Below are 17709 nucleotides of genomic sequence, written 5' to 3'. Positions count from 1 at the left end.
GGGGGGGGGGGGGCGGAGCCTGGCCGGCCGCCCCCAGATCTCAGAGGCCCGGCTTTGTGTTGGTTTCTGCGACAGGATGCAGCCCCAAATCCTGGATGGAGCACTGGAACGGCTCCGGGAGTGCGCCAGGGCGATTTGTTAAAAAAAACAAATCCTTAAGACTATTTACCAACAAGGGAGGGGTTGATAGATAAAGATTTGTATATAAAATGATACATAACTATTTACAAGGATATTTATATATTTATGTGCCAGGGGTTAGGCTGTGTCTATATTCACATTTTTAATGAACATTTAACATGATATAAAAATAGCTTGCATTTTTTGTAGGAAAAGCTTTTAAAATATTTATATATGCTTATATAAACACAGAAATTATATGGCAAACATAAATCAAACTATTAGAATCAGTTACTTCAGACAGTTAAGAGTAGATTACTTTTAAGTATGTTTTCTTCATATACCTCATTAACATTTCAGTAGAAATATATATTATTTTGTGATAAAAATTTATAAATTTAATGAACTAGAATAGATAAAATATCCTTGCTCAAATAGCTGGTAGTGACACATCTGTAAATATGATTTCTCTCTGTATGGGGGATTCTTGAACTTTGTCCCTAGTCCTGTCTCATGTTAGTCAAGTAAGAGCAGGATATTAACAGTTGACTTTTGAGCCATAACCTGACTATATTGTCCCACCTAGAACCCATGTCTACTCATTTAGCTTGGTGAGCTCAACTTTAGAAGCTGGGGGAAAACCACTTGTACCTTTTATGGCTGCTTCCAAAGGCCTGAAAGCTTTGTGTGGCCTCTGTACATTCTGCTGTTTCCTCACTCCTCACCCATCACTGCACTGGCCCCTATTCTCTGGGTGCCTAAGGAGAAGGAGAAGGTGTCCCTGACCAAACTATTCTCAAGAAGTGACCATTAAAAAGCTTTCTCCCCTACCACAAAACAGTGTCCAGGCTGGACCTTCCACAGGAATGTGGATTCAGTGGTAAGCGGATAGATTACTACATCCTGTATCATTTCGGGGTTTCATTACAACTCCCCAAACTGGAGTAAACATAAGTCAAGAACTGTGTTTTATTCTTCTTTAGATTCTCCACTTCATGTGGCCACAAACAGGTGCTTAGTAATGTCCATTTGATGGATGGCTGGACAAGATACGTGACTGTGGGGTGAAGAAGGTAATCTTGGCATACTCCTCCACAAGACAAAGACCTGCTTAACAGTGAAAACCAATCAAATCACAGCTTTCCTATGTTGTGAGTTTTCTCCTCTTCTTCATATTCTTTTCTTTTCATCTTCTCCCATGAGCCTTTTGTTTTCTTCCTTATATCTGTGAAAATTTCAGCTATTTGTAGCCTCTCTCTCTGTTTCAGACTTCACATCACTAGCTCAGTTTTAAATCCTATATCCTTCTAGAGTTTCTGTTTTTCTTTCCAGTTTCTACCTTGGGACTGCCATGAAATTCTGAACATAATGAAATAACTTTTGAAATATTACATTCTGTAAATACTCAGCTAAATTGGAATGAACAATTTATTAAAAATCCGTACTATAAAATATTATGCAGTTCTTAAAAAGGATAAGATTAAGTCATACCTTGAGGAATGCTCTCAATATATATTTTCAGCAAAAAAATTGTAATGCTCCTAATGTGTGTTTGTTTATCTAAGCAGGAAAAATAAGGACATATTTGGCTATCTTAGGAAGTGGAGCAGGTTGACCAATAATTTTTTCTTTAGACATTCTGTATTTTTAAAATGTTGCAAACATAATTTTGGGGAAAAAAAAGGACTATTTAGTAATACCACTCTTAGGTATACACCCAAGAGAAATATATATATGTGTCACCAAAAGACATGTGCTAGAATGTTCAAGGCAGCACCATCCATAATAATCTAAAACTAGATGCTACCCAATACTACCCTCCCTTCTTTCTTACCCCTACTGCTGCCCTGGCACTATCTTCTATTACAGGTGTCTTAAAAATGTTATTTTCAGATAAATTTGAGAATTTATTTTCAAAGAATCTTTAAGGAAATTCTAAAGAATATCTCAAGAAGGAATAAAATAATCTTAGATAAATTATCTGAAATGTAAGACAAAATGGTAAGAGACTTCTAAATCTGGCATTGAGAGAATATTGTATTTGGAACAACCCTTCCATTGAAAATTCACATCAATAAAAGTTGGACAAAATATAGAAAACAATGGAAGACTTTGAAGAGCAAACAACACCAGGAGAACTTGAGAAGCTATAATCCCAAGGGAAGAAACACACAGGACATGAGTTCTACATCCACTGGGGATTTTCTGTTTAGGGCATTTTCCAGTTTACAATGCAGAAAAAGTGAGGCCAAGCAGAAAGTGTCAGTCTTACTGATTCAAGATTCTCAAACCAACTGAACTCAGAGGACAAAATTTCAGACAAGAAGGTATCTCTGAGAAGTGAATATAAAAAAAAAAAAAATCTATGTACAAATTCCCCTTAATTTGTCACTGGCTGACTCTTAAGCTGCACACACAGAGAAGAACCACCACCTCCAAAAAAATCCACCAAAACTTGCTGAAAATAGCAGCTAAAATGTTAAACAGGTGACAGTTATTTCAGTAGCTGTACTGTTCTAGGAATAAAGTGGAGGTCAAGTCCCACAAAAACAATACACTCTTATCACCACATTCTGCTTTCAGTTGAGACGTGAGAGAATCCATGGCATATCAAAAGAATGACACCTTTCGAGTAAGGATTATGGTCTTGGGTAAGGAAAAAATTGAAATGCACCAGTTTTAAGAAAGATTAAAACTAACCTTTGATAGCATGAAAGTAATCTTCTGGTACTTTATCCATTTCTCACCCCCCAAAAAATCCTCTTTGAAAAACAGTAACATCAACCATACTTTATAATTTTTCATTCATGATGTCCTTCACCCAATCAAAAATTTAGGGGGAGGCTAAAAAATCAGATTACATTGCCAAGAACTCAGAAGAAACAACAAATAATAGAAACAGACTCACAGGTGGTTTGGACATTTGCATTCTTAGGGACTTACTTTAAGATAACTGAGTCAATATGTTAAAAAATTATAGAAGCAAGGCTGGAGAATTTCAATATAGAATTAAAACTCAGAAAACTCACATATAGAAAACCCTGAAGACTCCACCAAAAAACTGTTAGAACTAATAAGCATATTAAGTATATTCAGTATGGTTGCAGGATACATAATCAATATACAAAAATTAGTTGTGTTTTTATAAACTAATTATGAAGTATCTGAAAAGGAAATTAAGGAAACAATCCCATTTTCAATAGCATTAAAAACAATAAAATACTTAGGAACCAATTTAACCAAGGACCTAAAAGATCTATACACTGACATCTATAAAACATTGAAGAAAGAAATTGAAGACACAAATAAATGAAAAGATATTCCATATTCATAGATTGGAAGAATTAATAATGTTAAAATGTCCTTACCAAAATTACCTACAGATTTAATACAATCCCTATCAAAATTCCAATGGCATTTTTTACAAAACTAGAAAAAAAAAAAAAAAAACCAATCCTAAAATTCATACGAACCACAAAAGAACTCAAATTGCCAAGGCAGTCTTCAGCTAGAAGAATAAAATTTGAGGCATTACAAATGCCTGATTTCAAACTATACTGTAAAGCTACAGTAATCAAAATACTATGGTACCTGCATAAAAACAAACATATAGGCCAGTGGGAAAAAATAAAGAGCCCAGAAACAAACCCACACATTTACATTCAACCTACTGTCAACAAAAGTACAAAGAACACACAACAGGAAAAGGATAGACTCTTCAATAAATGGTGTTGGAATAACTGGATATCTACATGCAGAAAAATGAAATTGGACTCTTATCCCATACTATATATGAAAATCAACTCAAAATGTATTAAAGACTTAAATGTTAAGACCTGAAATTGTAAAGCTACTAGAAGAAAACATAGGCTTCTTGATATTGGTCTGAGCAATAAATTTTCGAATATGACCTCAAAAACACAGGCAACAAGACCAAAGTAAACAAGTGGGACTACTTCAAACTAAAAAGCATCTGCACAGCAAAAGAAACAATCAACAGAGTTAAGAGACAACCTATGGAATGGGAGAAAATATTTGTAAACCATATATCCCCAATAAGGGGTTAATAAGGAATTCAAACAATGCACTAGCAAGAAAATAAATAATCCAATTAAAAAAATGAGCAAAGGACCTAAATGGACATTTCTCAAAAGAAGACATACAAATGGCCAATAGATATATGAAAAAGTACTCAAATCCATTCATCATCGGGGACATACATCTAAACTATGACATATCACCTCACACCTGTTAGAAGGACAACTATCAAAAAGATAAGTGTTGGTGAGGATATGGGGAAAAAGAAACACTTGTGCACTTTTGGTGTGAATGTACATTGGTAAAGTCATTATAGAAAATAGCACAGAATTGAAAATAGAACTGCCATATTATCCAGAACTTCTGGGTATATATTCAAAGAAAATGAGATCAATATCTGGAAGTGATATTTGCATTCCCATGTTCATGGCAGCATTATTCACAGTCGTCAAGATATGGAAATGACTTAAGTGGTTATCCAATGAATGAATGGATAAAGAAATTGTTGTATATATATACAATGGAATTTATGTAGCCATAAAAAAGAAGAAAACCTGGCCATTTGTGACAATATGGATGAATTTTGAGGGCATAATGCTAAGTTTCAAAATAATTCAAAGACAAATATTATGTGATCTCATTTATATGTAGAATCTAAAATAGTTGAACTCAGAAGCAGAAAGTAGCATGGTGCAGGGAGATGGGAGATGTATAGGTCAAAAGTTGCAAAATTTCAGGTATGTAAGATAAATAAGTTTTGGAGATCTAATGTATAGCACAGGGACTATAGTTAATGATATTGTATTATATACTTGAAATTTGCTAGGAATAGATCTCAATTGTTCACACACACACACACACACAAAAGGTAAACTATGTGAGGTGATCAATATATTAATTAGCTTGAAGTGGTAATCATTTCACAATGTATACATATATCTAAACATCACATTGTAGATCTTATATATATGCAAGTTTTCTCAATTATATCCCAATAAATGTTATGAATTAAATATGTTATACAACTAGAGTATTCCTAAAACATTCAACCTAAAACATTACAACATATAATTTCCAAATAAGAAGAGCAATAAAATGGGGAAACAAAGGAGTAAAAAGGGGAGGGGAATGAAAGACTGAGATAAAGCACAAAAAAATAATAAGCAAAAAAAAAAAAAATAATAAATGAGAGAGAAATAAATCTATTTGCATTACTAATCACAATAATATAACTGGAATAAATTATTCAATGGTAAGTTATAAATTGTCAAACAATAATTTTATTTTTTTATTTACTTATTTTTAAAGATTTATATATTTGGGGAAGGGAGGGGTTGAGGGAGAGGGACAGAATCTCAAAGAGAATCTCCGCTGAGCATGGAGCCTGATGTCAGGCTCAATCTCATGACTCTGAGATCCTGACCTGAGCCAAAATCAAGAGTCAGATGCCCAACCAACTGAACCATCCAGGCACCCCTCAAACAATAATTTTAAAAGCAGCATTTAAAAAATACAGATAAGTTTATGACCTATATATGACTTAAAACATAGATTTAGAAATATTTAAAGTCAAAGGATGAAAGAAAGATAAATCTTTCTTGGAGGTAAACACCAATCAGGGTAAACACTAGTCAAAAAAACCTTGATTTGATAGCTGAGCAAATTAAGAATTTAAGACAAAACGCATTAAAAGGTAGCCATAATATTGAATCCTTACATTATGTTAAAATTTTCAATTTACTCCAATTCACTAATAACATAGCCTCAAAATATATGAAGTAAAAATATACAGATCTACAATGAAAAATATCAAAATATACCATCATAGTGAGACATTGTAGCATACCTTTATTGTAACTGATAATTCAAACAGAAAAAAAAATTGTAAGGATATGGCAGATCTGGATTGTATAATTAACACACTTGTTTTAAAGATGTATATGTGACATTATATAATTAGACACTACACATTATCTTCAAGCACACAAATGAAACTGACCATGTGCTAGGTCTTAAAGCTAGCTTCAGTAAATCCAAAGGAATTGATATCATACATTCTCTGACATCAGACATTATGAATTAGGTAACACTTACTGCAAGATAATAAAAGAGTCTTCATGTGAGTAACTGGAAATTAAAATACACTGTTCTAAAATATGCATGGCTTAAATAAGAAACCATAATGAAAATTATAGATACTTACAGCTACATCATAGCAAAATATTCATATCAAAACTTGTGAGATATAGGTAAAAAGTAGTGACACAAATTTAAGAGCCTAATGAGCTGAGCATATGAGCTAAGCATATACCTTAAAAGCTTAGAAAATAACAAAAATCTAAAGAAGAACTAATAAAATAAATAACAGTTAATGAAAAAAAATGAAGTTTCGTGTGTGTATGTGTAAGTATATGAAAGAGCTAATAAAGTAGTCCAAATTCTGGCAAAATTAGTCAAAACAAAATGAGAAAGTATATCTACATACATTAATAATAAAAACAGGTCATAATAATAGATGATGAAACTAAACATAATGAGAATATTATGAACCATTTTCTATTAAGTTTGAATTATATATATATATACATAATATATATGTATAATATGCATATATATGTACATAATACATATACATATGTATATATATATAAAACAAATATCTTAGAAAATAAATTCATGAGAGTTGCTTCATAAGGAAACCTAAATAGTCCTATAATCCTTAAAGTAATTGAACCAACAAGTTTTATACCTTTTGATAAAATAAACTCCACACCCTGGGTTTTTGCTGGTGATTTGAGAAAATATTCAAGGACCAGATAATTCCAACCTAGCCCAAATTCTTACATAGAATAGCAATAGTGAGAATACTACCCATCTTATTTTATGAGATGACATCAACAAATAATAAAGTTAGAATCAAAAAGGATAATTACATGCCATTCTCAATTCACATATATAAATGCAAATATCTAATGCTTATCTTTATATCTTTATATAAAAGTTATTGCATATTTACCATAGACAGTTTATTCCAGGAATGCAAAGTTGATTAAATATTAAAGATTGAATACTATACTTCATCATATTAACATATTTAAATGGAAAAAATATGAGAAAATCAATAGCTACAGAAGAAGCGTTCAATAAAACATCTACTCTTATTAAAAGCACTTCCTAGAAGAAGAATCAAACTTTCTTATCATGGGACAGAGCATTTACAAACTAACCATTGCAAATGCAATATTTAAAGCTGACATAATGAAATCTTTCTCTTTATTATCTTAAGGATGAGACAAGATGCCCTTTTCACCTTTATCAGTTTTATACTGAATGTCCTAGCCAATGCAGTAAGACAGGAAAAAGAAATTAAAGGTATAAGGATTGGAAAGGAAGAAACAATACTGTCGATTTTCGGTGTTATGACTGCCTGTGTAGCAAATCTGAAAGACTGTACAGGTAAGAATTATTAATGGAGTTTGTCACATTATAGAGTCAATATATAAAAGGCAACTGAATTTCTATACACCAGAAAAATAAGCTACAAAATATAATTTTATAAAAGAAAACATTTACAATAGCAGTAAAAATATAATGCATTTAGAAATAAATTTAATAAACATAAGCAGAAGGAAAACAATGGAAAATATTACAAAACATTAAAAAACATTAAAGTTGAACTAAATAAATAGCATTATATATCAAGTTGATAGACGGAAAACTGTAACATCTTAAAGAGGCCTTTTCTCCCTAAATTGATACATAAAATTAATGCAATATCAAGCAAAATTCCAGCAGGTTTGTTTGCTTGTTTGTTCCTTGTTTTGGAGAATTTGAAAAGTTTATTTAAATACTTATATGGAGGCGCCTGGTTGGCTCAGTTGGTTGAATGTCTGACTCTTGGTTTTGGGTTGGGTCATGACCACAGGGCCATGGGATTGAGCCCCACATCAGGCTCCATGCTCAATGCAGAGTCTGCTTGAGAGTCTCTCTCTCCCTCTCCCTCTGCCCCTCCCCCTGCTTGCACTCTCGCTCTCTCTAAAACAAATCAATAAAATCCCTAAAAAATATATTTACATGGAAAATCAAAGATCCAAGAATTGCTAAAAACTCTTGAAGAAGAATTAAAAAATGTGAAGATCTTTACTACCATATTTCAAGACTTATTATAAACCTAGAATCATTAAGGAAATAGATAACTATAGGTTTAGGAAACTTAAAACAAATTCATGCATATATGAAAAACCGAATTCTGGTAGATCAGTGGTGCTGGGACAATTGATTATCCATATGGAATAAACAATATAACAATCAGTTTCCAGGTGGATTAAGACGAATTGCCAAATGCAAAACTATAAATGCTTTTAGAGGTAAATATAGTAAAATTAATTTATTTTCTTGAGAAAACAATTTTCTTTTTATAAGAGAAAATATTGGTAACTTGAAATTAAACTTCAAAACTTAGTTCATTGAGAGAGATGGACATACAGAGAAAGAAAAACTAAGCACCACATTGAGAGCAGATATTTGCGGCATATACAGCTGACGAAGAATTGATTATTATCCACATTATATAAGGGAAACTTTCCAATGAGTCAATAAGAAAAAGACAAACAACCCAATATGAAAATGAGTAAAAGACAGGAACCAGGATTTCAGAGAGAAAGCACAGTAGTTCACCAATGTATTAAAAGATGGTCACTTCATTAGTTATCTGAGAAATGCTAATTAAAATCACAGTGGAACACTATTTCATGCCCACCAGACTGGCTAAAAATGAAATTTGATAATATCAAGTTATAACAAGTATGTAGAGTAATAGAAACTCTCATCTAGTGCTACAGGGAGTAAAAACCAGCTCAATACTTTGCAAACAGGTTGGAAATAACCTAATAAAGCTGCACATACACAAATCTTACAACCTGGTAATTGTATACCTGGGTGTGCAATCTAGGGAACCAGAGTGAGCCTGTGCCTGTGAACCAGAGGCGCGTACAAGAATGTTAGAGAACAACATTATTTGTTAATATCCCCTGTAGTAGGCAGACTTTAAAATGGCCCCCAGTGATCCCTGCCTCCAGATGTTCATGGTTTTGCGTAAGCCCTTTTCCTTGAGTGTGAGCTACAACTAGTGATTCACTTCTAATAAATAGGAAATCACATGTCACTTTTGAAATTAGGTTACAAAAATAATCTGGCCTTCATCTTTTTCTCTCCTTCTCTCAGGTAGCCTTTATCCTGGGGGAAGCAAGCTGCCATATTTTGACTAGCTTCTAAACAGAAGCCCATTTGCCGAAAACCTGATGTGTCCAACCAAAGCCAGTGAGGCCAAGAAGCTTGCCAATCGGCACTTGAGGGAACTTGGAAGGGGTTCTCTCTACCTTCAGCCTTGAGACGACTGTAGTCCCAGCCGATATTGCTTACAGCCAGTGAGAGATACTGCATCAAACACTCCCGGATAAGCTCCTCCTGGATTCCTGACCCACAGAAACTGTGAGATAATAGGTTTTGTTTTAAGCTGCTAAGTGTTGGGGTAATTTGTTACACAGCAATAGATAACTAATATATTTACCAAACCAGCAACAACCTAAATGTAGAGTGGGTAAATTATGGTATATTCATACCATAAACAGTGAAAATGAAGGAATCATCAAGGGCGAATCTCAAAAACGTGAGTATGTACAGTATAATGCCATTAATATGAAAATTTAAAAAATAGGGAAAGCAAACATGTACCTGTATATGTTTTCGGAATACACAATCACAAAGCTATAAAGAAAAGCAAGGAAATGATTAATCCAAAAACCAGCTGTCACCTCTCATGGAAGGGAGAAGGATGGGCTTGAGGGGGACACGCAGGGGGCTTCTGTGGTACTGCAATGGCACTTTTTCCGGTCTAGGAGATGGTCAGGCATTCTCATTATTCTTTAGAATGTTCTTAGATGTTTTATATACCCCTTTCTAATAAATTTTAAAAAATCGAGCCAAAGCAAAAATAAAGGTATTGAAATGAATTCAATGAACAAATAAATAATTTGGAATATGAAAGGATGGATGAAGGGATGGATAGATGGATGGAGGGATGGTTTGCTAGACAGATCATTCGGTCTTTTATGTCTAATTGGACTTGCACTTCTTTCAAGAAGTTTCATGATTATCTGTTTCATAAATCTTTTTCTTCTATGCTTAAGGCTATTTCCGTTCATTTCAGGTTTACCCAACTCAACTGGCCAGCTCGGGCTGTTTACCTGGGAACTGTATAATCCAGTACTTACAGCTTCAGGCCAAACGCATTCCAGACTAAACGTTCCGCCCGCTCACCGCACCTACTCTGAACACCACCCATTCCGCGCCCCACACCTCCCTCCACCAGCGCAGACACACTCAGAGCCCTTGGGCGCCTACAGCACTAGAGTCGGTGAGGACTTTGACCTTTCGAGGGGTTGGGGGGTGGGTGGGAGTGGTCCTGCAGAGGCCAGCAGCACCCCGATAATTTAAGAGCAAGGCCCCCGGAGATGGGGTAACATTACCTCCCGGGTTCCCTTTTGGTTAAATCTCAACGGCTCCTCGCAGAGCACACGCACAAAAAAAGCACAAAAAATGGGGAGGAGGAAGGTCATCGCCTCCTGCCAAGCAAGGGTGACAAACACTGCGGCAAGAAGAAAATTGAGACCGAGTTGCAGGGAGACAGCAGAGAAGAATCCGAGAGGTAAACAGCAAGAAATTCTGTTAAACACGTCTGCCACCCTCCCCTTGAGGACAAGTAGAGGCCCCACACCAGTCCCCAACATTCCCTACCCCACAGCACGCACGGTCTCCTCGGGCATTCCCTCTGTCCACCAGTCCCCCCATCCCACCCCACGCCCGGGCCACAGCGCTCCGGGCAGTGGCCTGTGCCGCTCCCAGGCCTCTTTGGGTCCAGAATCCATCGCTGAACCCCACTTACCTTTTGCCCCGCTTTCCCTGCGGCGCGGGTTCAGGGCAGAGAGGACCGGCTTGGCAGGGGCAGCGGCAGTTCCCTAAGGCAAGGAGCTTCTCAGGTGAGAAGGGACTGGGCGGCGGACGAGGCTGGGGACGTGGAAAGTCGCAGGCAGACGGGGGCGCGCGGGGGAAGGGGGGCGTCCCGGGAGCTGATTGGTGGCCGTGGCGCTGGGGCGGAGTTTGGCCCGCAGTCCCCGGACCGTAGAAACCCTGCTTTGTATCAATTTCTGCCGGAGGATGTGGGCCCCAAATCCGGGATGGGGACCCCAGCACCAGTCCAAGAAAGTGCGCAGGGCAGTTTGTTAAAAAATAAATCTGAGACAATTTATGAACAAGTGAGCAATTGATATACAGTATTATATTTTTATATAAGACAATACACAATTATTTCTAAGAATGAGTTAAATCTACGGGTCCTCAATACATTTTTAATTAAAAGTGTCAAGTTGCATTAGAATGGAGCATATGATTACATTCTTGTAAGAAGAAACAATCTTGCCTTGCTTATATAAGGGGCAGGGCTAATAGTTGTCTATTGATACTTATCTTCATAACCACTGAGTCATTTTAAAATAGCACATGTATTGTTTTATAAGTTAAATAAAAAACAAGAAGGTGTTAAAAATTTTAATAACCAACAAATAGGTGACAGATATTGGGCATGAGAGAAAGAAAGGTGTAGCTATTATAAACCTAGATTCTGAAGCCTCTGGCTCATCTCCTTACCGTCTGGGGACTGCATTCCCTCCTCTGGCTGCATTAACAAATGACCACAAATTTAGTGACTTGAAACAATATTTATTATCATACACTTCTGTAGCTCAGAAGCCCACTGGCTGAGATCAAGGTGTAGACAGGGCTGTGTTCCTCCTGGATGCCCTGGGGGAGAATTCATTTTCTTGACTTTTTCAACTCCTGGAGGCTGCCCAAATTCTTTGGCTTTTGGGTTCCATCTTCAAAGCCAGATCTCATCACCTGGACCTCTATGGTGGTCCTCCAATTTCTCTTACTTCTCTTTCACTTATTTCTGAGCGACTTTGACCTGTTAGCACCCTTTCCACCCTGGATCCCACAGGCCACTCTCAGTTCTGAATCCCACTTCCCTTTTTTATGTTTATTTCTCTTTCTGTTCATCTTCTCTTCTGCTTTTGTTTGTCTTTGTCCCCCCAGATAATTTCCTTCTTTACAGGTAGAAAGTGTAGTGGGTAGAGCACCTTATCAACAGAACACTTGGTTGTGCCCTCTTACTGTCACTTAAAACTCTGTTGCTTTTCAGGCTTGTGGAAACACACGCAATACCCTGTGAGACAGGGCGTTCTTAACTCTGACGGCTGTCAGTCCTAGTTCTCCGCCTCTCGGCGTTCCTCTCTGGACCCTCACCCGGGCCTGATTTTCCTTCCCAGGCCCAGAGCCAGTCCTCAAAGAGCATGTGGGTGACGTCANAGAAGGAGGGGCACGGGGGCTGGGGTGCGGGGAGGCAGCTGTGGGAGGAGAGAAGCTGAGCCAAACAGCCAAGCCCCCCATTGGCAGGGAATTTGCTGGCTGAGGTCCGTGCTTGTCTGCCTGTGCTCCGGTGTTGGAGGTTTGCAGGCTGCAATGGCCCTGTCTCCTCCCAGACCCTACACACACATACACACACACACACACACACACACACACACACACACACACACACGTTAGGAGCAGAGCCTAGAGGACTGGGCCAGTGATTTCGGCCTCTCACACACTGGCCTTAGTGGGCATAGAAATGTTAAGGTCATGCTCCATCTCCACCTGTGCTAACCCGTTCTGCTGTCTGCACTCAGTATTTCTTTTTCGAGAAAGGAGGAGATTGGACGAGATGTTTTAACTCCCAAATTCTGTGACCAATTGCACAGCAAAAACAGCACCAACTGAAAATGGTGGTTTTTGTGAGTGTCAGGGGAGGGAGTGGGGGCGGGCAGGCATGTGTGTTGTTGACTCTTCGTTTCTGAGAAGAGGAGGATATGGCAAGAGAGAAATGCAGCTGCCTTGGCAGAGAGAATGAGAAAGAGACAAAGCTCCTCGCCAAGGCACTCTGGGTCTTCTAGGAGCACTCAGTCTGCCTCCACAGAAGCCCCCGACACCCCACTCAGCTGCACAAACATGCCCAGACGTTGGCTTTGTCTTTCACCCTCAGAGGACTTTCTAGTCAGAAACTACCCCTCTGTGTCTGGGAAGCCAGTTGCTCATTTCTAGAAACCTCTGAGAACTGAGCCCCATGTCTGCCCTCCTCTCTGTGGCCAGGCCTGGCAGGGCAGTTCTGAGGGAGGCTAGGTTTCCGCAGGGAGGCGAGGAGAGGACAGGTGGCTTGCAGATTTCCAGGCAGAGGGGGACAGTGGTTGTACCAGTGAACAGAAAGGCCGACCCTCTCCGGAGGGAGAGAATTCTTCCTGCCTTTGAACTGATCCTTCTGTCCTTTTTCCTGGATCTTGAGCCTGTTGGCCTTCGGACTGGAATTCCACTATCAGCTCCTCTGTCTGCAGCTAGCTGATGGCAGAGCTCAAGACTCACTGGCTCCACCATCGCCAGAGCCAACTCCTTGTAATCAGTCAATGTCCTCTATCCCTATCTATACGATATACCTATCTGTAGCCCCTCCTCTGGGGCTTTATTTACCAGGCAGGCCTCGCTCCTCTTGTGTTTTCCTAAAGATTTTTTTTTTTCTCCTCACCACCCCTAAAAGCTCTATGTCGCATAACAAAGGGACTTCTAGGGTGGGAGGGGGACATTTAAGTACTGGATGTAACTCTTCACTATAGTCCCGTGGTAAAAGCCTCAAGGAAAAGAAATCAGATACTGGAGTGCCTTTATGGTTGATTCCATCTTTCCCCATTTTCTCCTTCATGTCCTCATATGTCCCTCCCTGTGGGCTTTAATAGGGACTAAAATCAATTTTTTAAATGGAATTATTACAAACGCAAGTACAAAGAAGAACATTTTTAAAGCTTATGCTTGGAACATTCTGTGCTTAGAAATCAAGTGTAGGAACTTCATTGAGAAATAAATATAATCAAAATAGGAACAGTGGGAGGATGGAGGAAAACCGAGGGAAGACTAGTAAAGCAGGAGATTTTTTTTTTTTTTTAAAGAATGGTTAAGTGCTATCTTCTGTTTTAAGGACAATGACTTCCTTATTTTTAGGAAAGCAATACAGTGCAGTAATAGATGGGAATACAAGAAAAGATGAACGATTATACTGCATGTTCTATTTTTATTTTTTAAAGTTTTACTTACGTAAGTAATTTCTACACCCAACATGGGGCTCAAACTCACTACCCTGAGATCAAGAGTCGCACACTCCACGGGCTGAGCCAGCCAAGCGCTCTGCATGTGCCATTTTCAATTTAAAAGGTATTTAACTTGTCCCAGTCACGTTGGGCTTCGGTAACAAAAATATCATAGCTGGGTGGCTTGAAGAACAAATATGTCTTCTCTCACAATTTTCTGGAGGCTAGGAAGTAGGAGATCAAGTTGCCAACATCCTCAAATGGCAAAAAGAGAGAGCTTGGATTTCTTCATCCCTTTCCAAGGGCACTAATCCCCGTCATGAGGGGTCCACCTTCATGACCTATCCCCTCCCCAAGGCTCTCCCTGCCAATATTATCAACATTAGGTTAGGTTAGGATTTCAACATATGAATTCTGGAGGGACACAAACATTCAGTCCACAAAAGGGTCACTTTTTTTTTTTTTTAAGATTTTATTTATTTATTTATTTGAGAGCGTACAAGTTGGGGGGAGAGGACAGCAGAGGGAGAAGGAGAAGCAGACTTCCCGCTGAGCAGGGAGCCCCACGTGGGATTTGATGCCAGGACCCTGAGATCATGACCTGAGCCAAAGGCAGATGCTTAACCTACTGAGCCACCCAGGTGCCCCGACAGTGTCATTTTTAAGTTAACTCGAATTCAACTAAGAAGCCAAAGAATTGCTGAGGTAAATGTTTCTCCATGAATATCTGAAATATTGCCAAGTGTTCTGAGCCAGAGTTTTCTGCATTTGGTTGGATGTATCCTCTTCTTGGGGTGCAACACTTTTGAACCCCAGGAAGCTGCTAGTGCTGCAGGTTTCTTTGGTCTCTGTGTAGACTAAGCTGGAGGTAGAGAGATGTTTCTGCGTTGAAGGATTTTACTCTCTTTTTCCAGGGCTACCCACCTTGTCAGTCCATTATCTCAGGATTGGCCAATAACAGCAAGAATTCTTAGCATTTTATCAACTCACCTTCTATGAAGGAGCCCTTGGCAGAACCAGTGGGGGGTCGGGTTTTAATATCATTCCAAGATGCAGAATCTTATTTTTTGCAGCGGATTTGGGGCCAAGCATCCTGGCTTCAGATACTCATTCTTACATAAGACATGGTTTGAAGAGAGCCTAGTACATAGAAGGTCTCAGTAAATGCCATGCATTTATTAAATTATATGCACTTTTAGGTTTTATGGAATGATGTTGTGCCCCATTCCTTCTTTGTTTTATGCCAGAAGTATGTTTTTTATGCTCTTTACAATTTTCTTTTTTCTTTTTCTTTTATTTAAGTTCAATTAATTAATATATACCGTACTATTAGTTTCAGAGATAGAGTTCAGTGATTCATCAGCATCATATAACACCCAGGGCTCATTACATCGCGTGCCGCCTTAATGCCTATCACCTAGTTACCCCAACCCCCCCACCCATCTCCCCTCCAGCAACCCTCAGTTTGTTTCCTATAGTCAAGAGTCTCTTATGGTTTATTTCCCTCTCTGATTTCGTCTTATTTTTCCCTCCCTTCCCTTATGATCCTCTGTTTTGTTTCTTAAATTCTACATATGAGTGAAATCATGCGATAATTGTCTTTCTCTGATTGACTTATGTTGCTTAGCATAATACCCCTAGTTCCATCCACGTGGTTGCAGGTGGCAAGATTTCATTCTTTTTTTGATGGCTGAGTAATATTCTATTTCACACACACACACACACACACACACACACACACACACCCCAAATCTTCTTCACCCATTTATCTGTCCATGGACATCTGGGCTCTTTCCATATAGTTTGGCTGTTGTGGACATGGCTGCTATAAGTATTTGGGTGCAGGTGCCCCTTCCAGTCACTATGTTTGTATCCTTTGGGTAAATACCTAGCAGTGCAATTGCTGGATCATAGGGTAGCTCTATTTTTAACTTTTTGAGGAACCTCCATACTATTTTCCAGAGTGGCTGCACCAGCTTATATTCCCACCAGCAGTGTAAGCCCTTTTTCCACATCCTCACCAATATGTGTTGTTTCCTGAGTTATTAGTTTTACACATTCTGACTGGTGTGAGGTGGTATCTCATTGTGGTTTTGATTGCTCTTACAACTTTTTCAAAACTAATTTCATTAGATGTTGATGGAAGGGAATTTTGTGACGGCCTCCTTCTGCCATCTTTACATGGAAATTCCTGCTTGTGCTTTCTAACAGAAGCAAGCATTTATGCTAACCAGCATGTTCCTGGAAGGATTTCACTTATTTTCCTTTATAGAATTATCAAATGTTCAGCTTTTACATTAACCTAAAAACATTCATAGACCTTTTTTCCTCCTATTCACTGAAATATATAGCCCACACACCCTAAATCTGTGGTCTCTCTGTCTCTTTGTCTGTCTCTCTTTAAATCCCATTTAGGAAATGCAGATAGGGTGGTTTGAAGAAAGAAAAGCAAAATATGCTAACATGTATCTAAAAGAAGAAAAATAAGCTATTTTAAGGGATCCAGAAACAAGTCTTGACATGTCTGACACAGGCCTAGACACTCTTAGGGGGCACTTGTGGACACTCCTTGGCTTACATGATGTTCCTTGGTGATGACACCAACAGAGCCTGGGGGCAAGGTAGCCTCCAAAGCCACCCATTTCCTTCAGCTAGCCTCCTGCTGGGCCCCCTTTCCCTCAGATCCAGGGCCTGGAATTCAGGTGTATAACCCTTGAGCAAGTCAGATATAGGCTGGCCATTTGTGGAGGAAGCTCCCATATCCTGAAGACACTAGGGGGCAGCCCCAACAGAGCCAGGGGCAGCAGAAACCTCCCAACCCACCTACCCCTCCTTAACCAGCTAGGGGTTCTGTCCTCCTGTTCTCATCCCTTTTTTTTTTCCAGGGCCTAGATGCTAGGCTGGAAGTCCCCAGAGAGGCTGGAAGCTGACCTAGGTTCCTGCATTCTGAAAGGCAATAATAGATCCTTGGGTGTGGGGAAAGCCTCTTTTCTCAACCCAATCACACCCATTGAGCTAACTGCCAGTTCTGCTCCTGACCCACTCGAGGGCCTCTGTCTGACCTACAAGCGGTCTAGCGATGGCCAGGCGGTGCTCATAGAGATCTCTCTGTCTGTCTAGAAGGTACTGGGGCCTGTCCTCCACCTCTGCTATTGCCAAGGAGTGAACAAAACACCACAGCCCCTGTGTTTTATCTGCTTGTAGATAGAAGAATAAACGTCCCCACGAAGTTGGATACCCACTGGACTACTGAAAAATATCCTCCAGAAATGGACTGGTGTACTTTCATCGGCAAGTGCAGCAGGGCTGAAGAAGTCAAACGTAA

General features: G+C 38.8%; 1 protein-coding gene and 1 long non-coding RNA gene across 2 annotated transcripts in view; one reads left to right on the top strand and one right to left on the bottom strand.

Moving 5' to 3' along the window:
- Positions 1-11216, bottom strand: part of TCAF1 (TRPM8 channel associated factor 1) — a 50858-nt gene extending 39642 nt beyond the window's left edge. Inside the window, exon 1 of the mRNA XM_008697292.2 lies at positions 11102-11216. The gene's annotated coding sequence lies outside the window, so the exon portion shown is untranslated. The remainder of the gene's footprint in view (positions 1-11101) is intronic.
- LOC103668973 lies at positions 9387-17709 on the top strand. The gene is made up of 3 exons (XR_570169.2): positions 9387-9648; positions 10367-10573; positions 17589-17709. It is a non-coding gene; the product is annotated as an uncharacterized LOC103668973 (long non-coding RNA).

The sequence above is a fragment of the Ursus maritimus genome, unplaced genomic scaffold, assembly GCF_017311325.1.
Source record: "Ursus maritimus isolate PB19 unplaced genomic scaffold, ASM1731132v1 scaffold_3, whole genome shotgun sequence".
Lineage (NCBI taxonomy): Eukaryota > Metazoa > Chordata > Mammalia > Carnivora > Ursidae > Ursus > Ursus maritimus.
The sequence above is the reverse complement of the archived record's forward strand: the minus strand, read 5'-3'. Positions and strand labels throughout refer to the sequence as shown.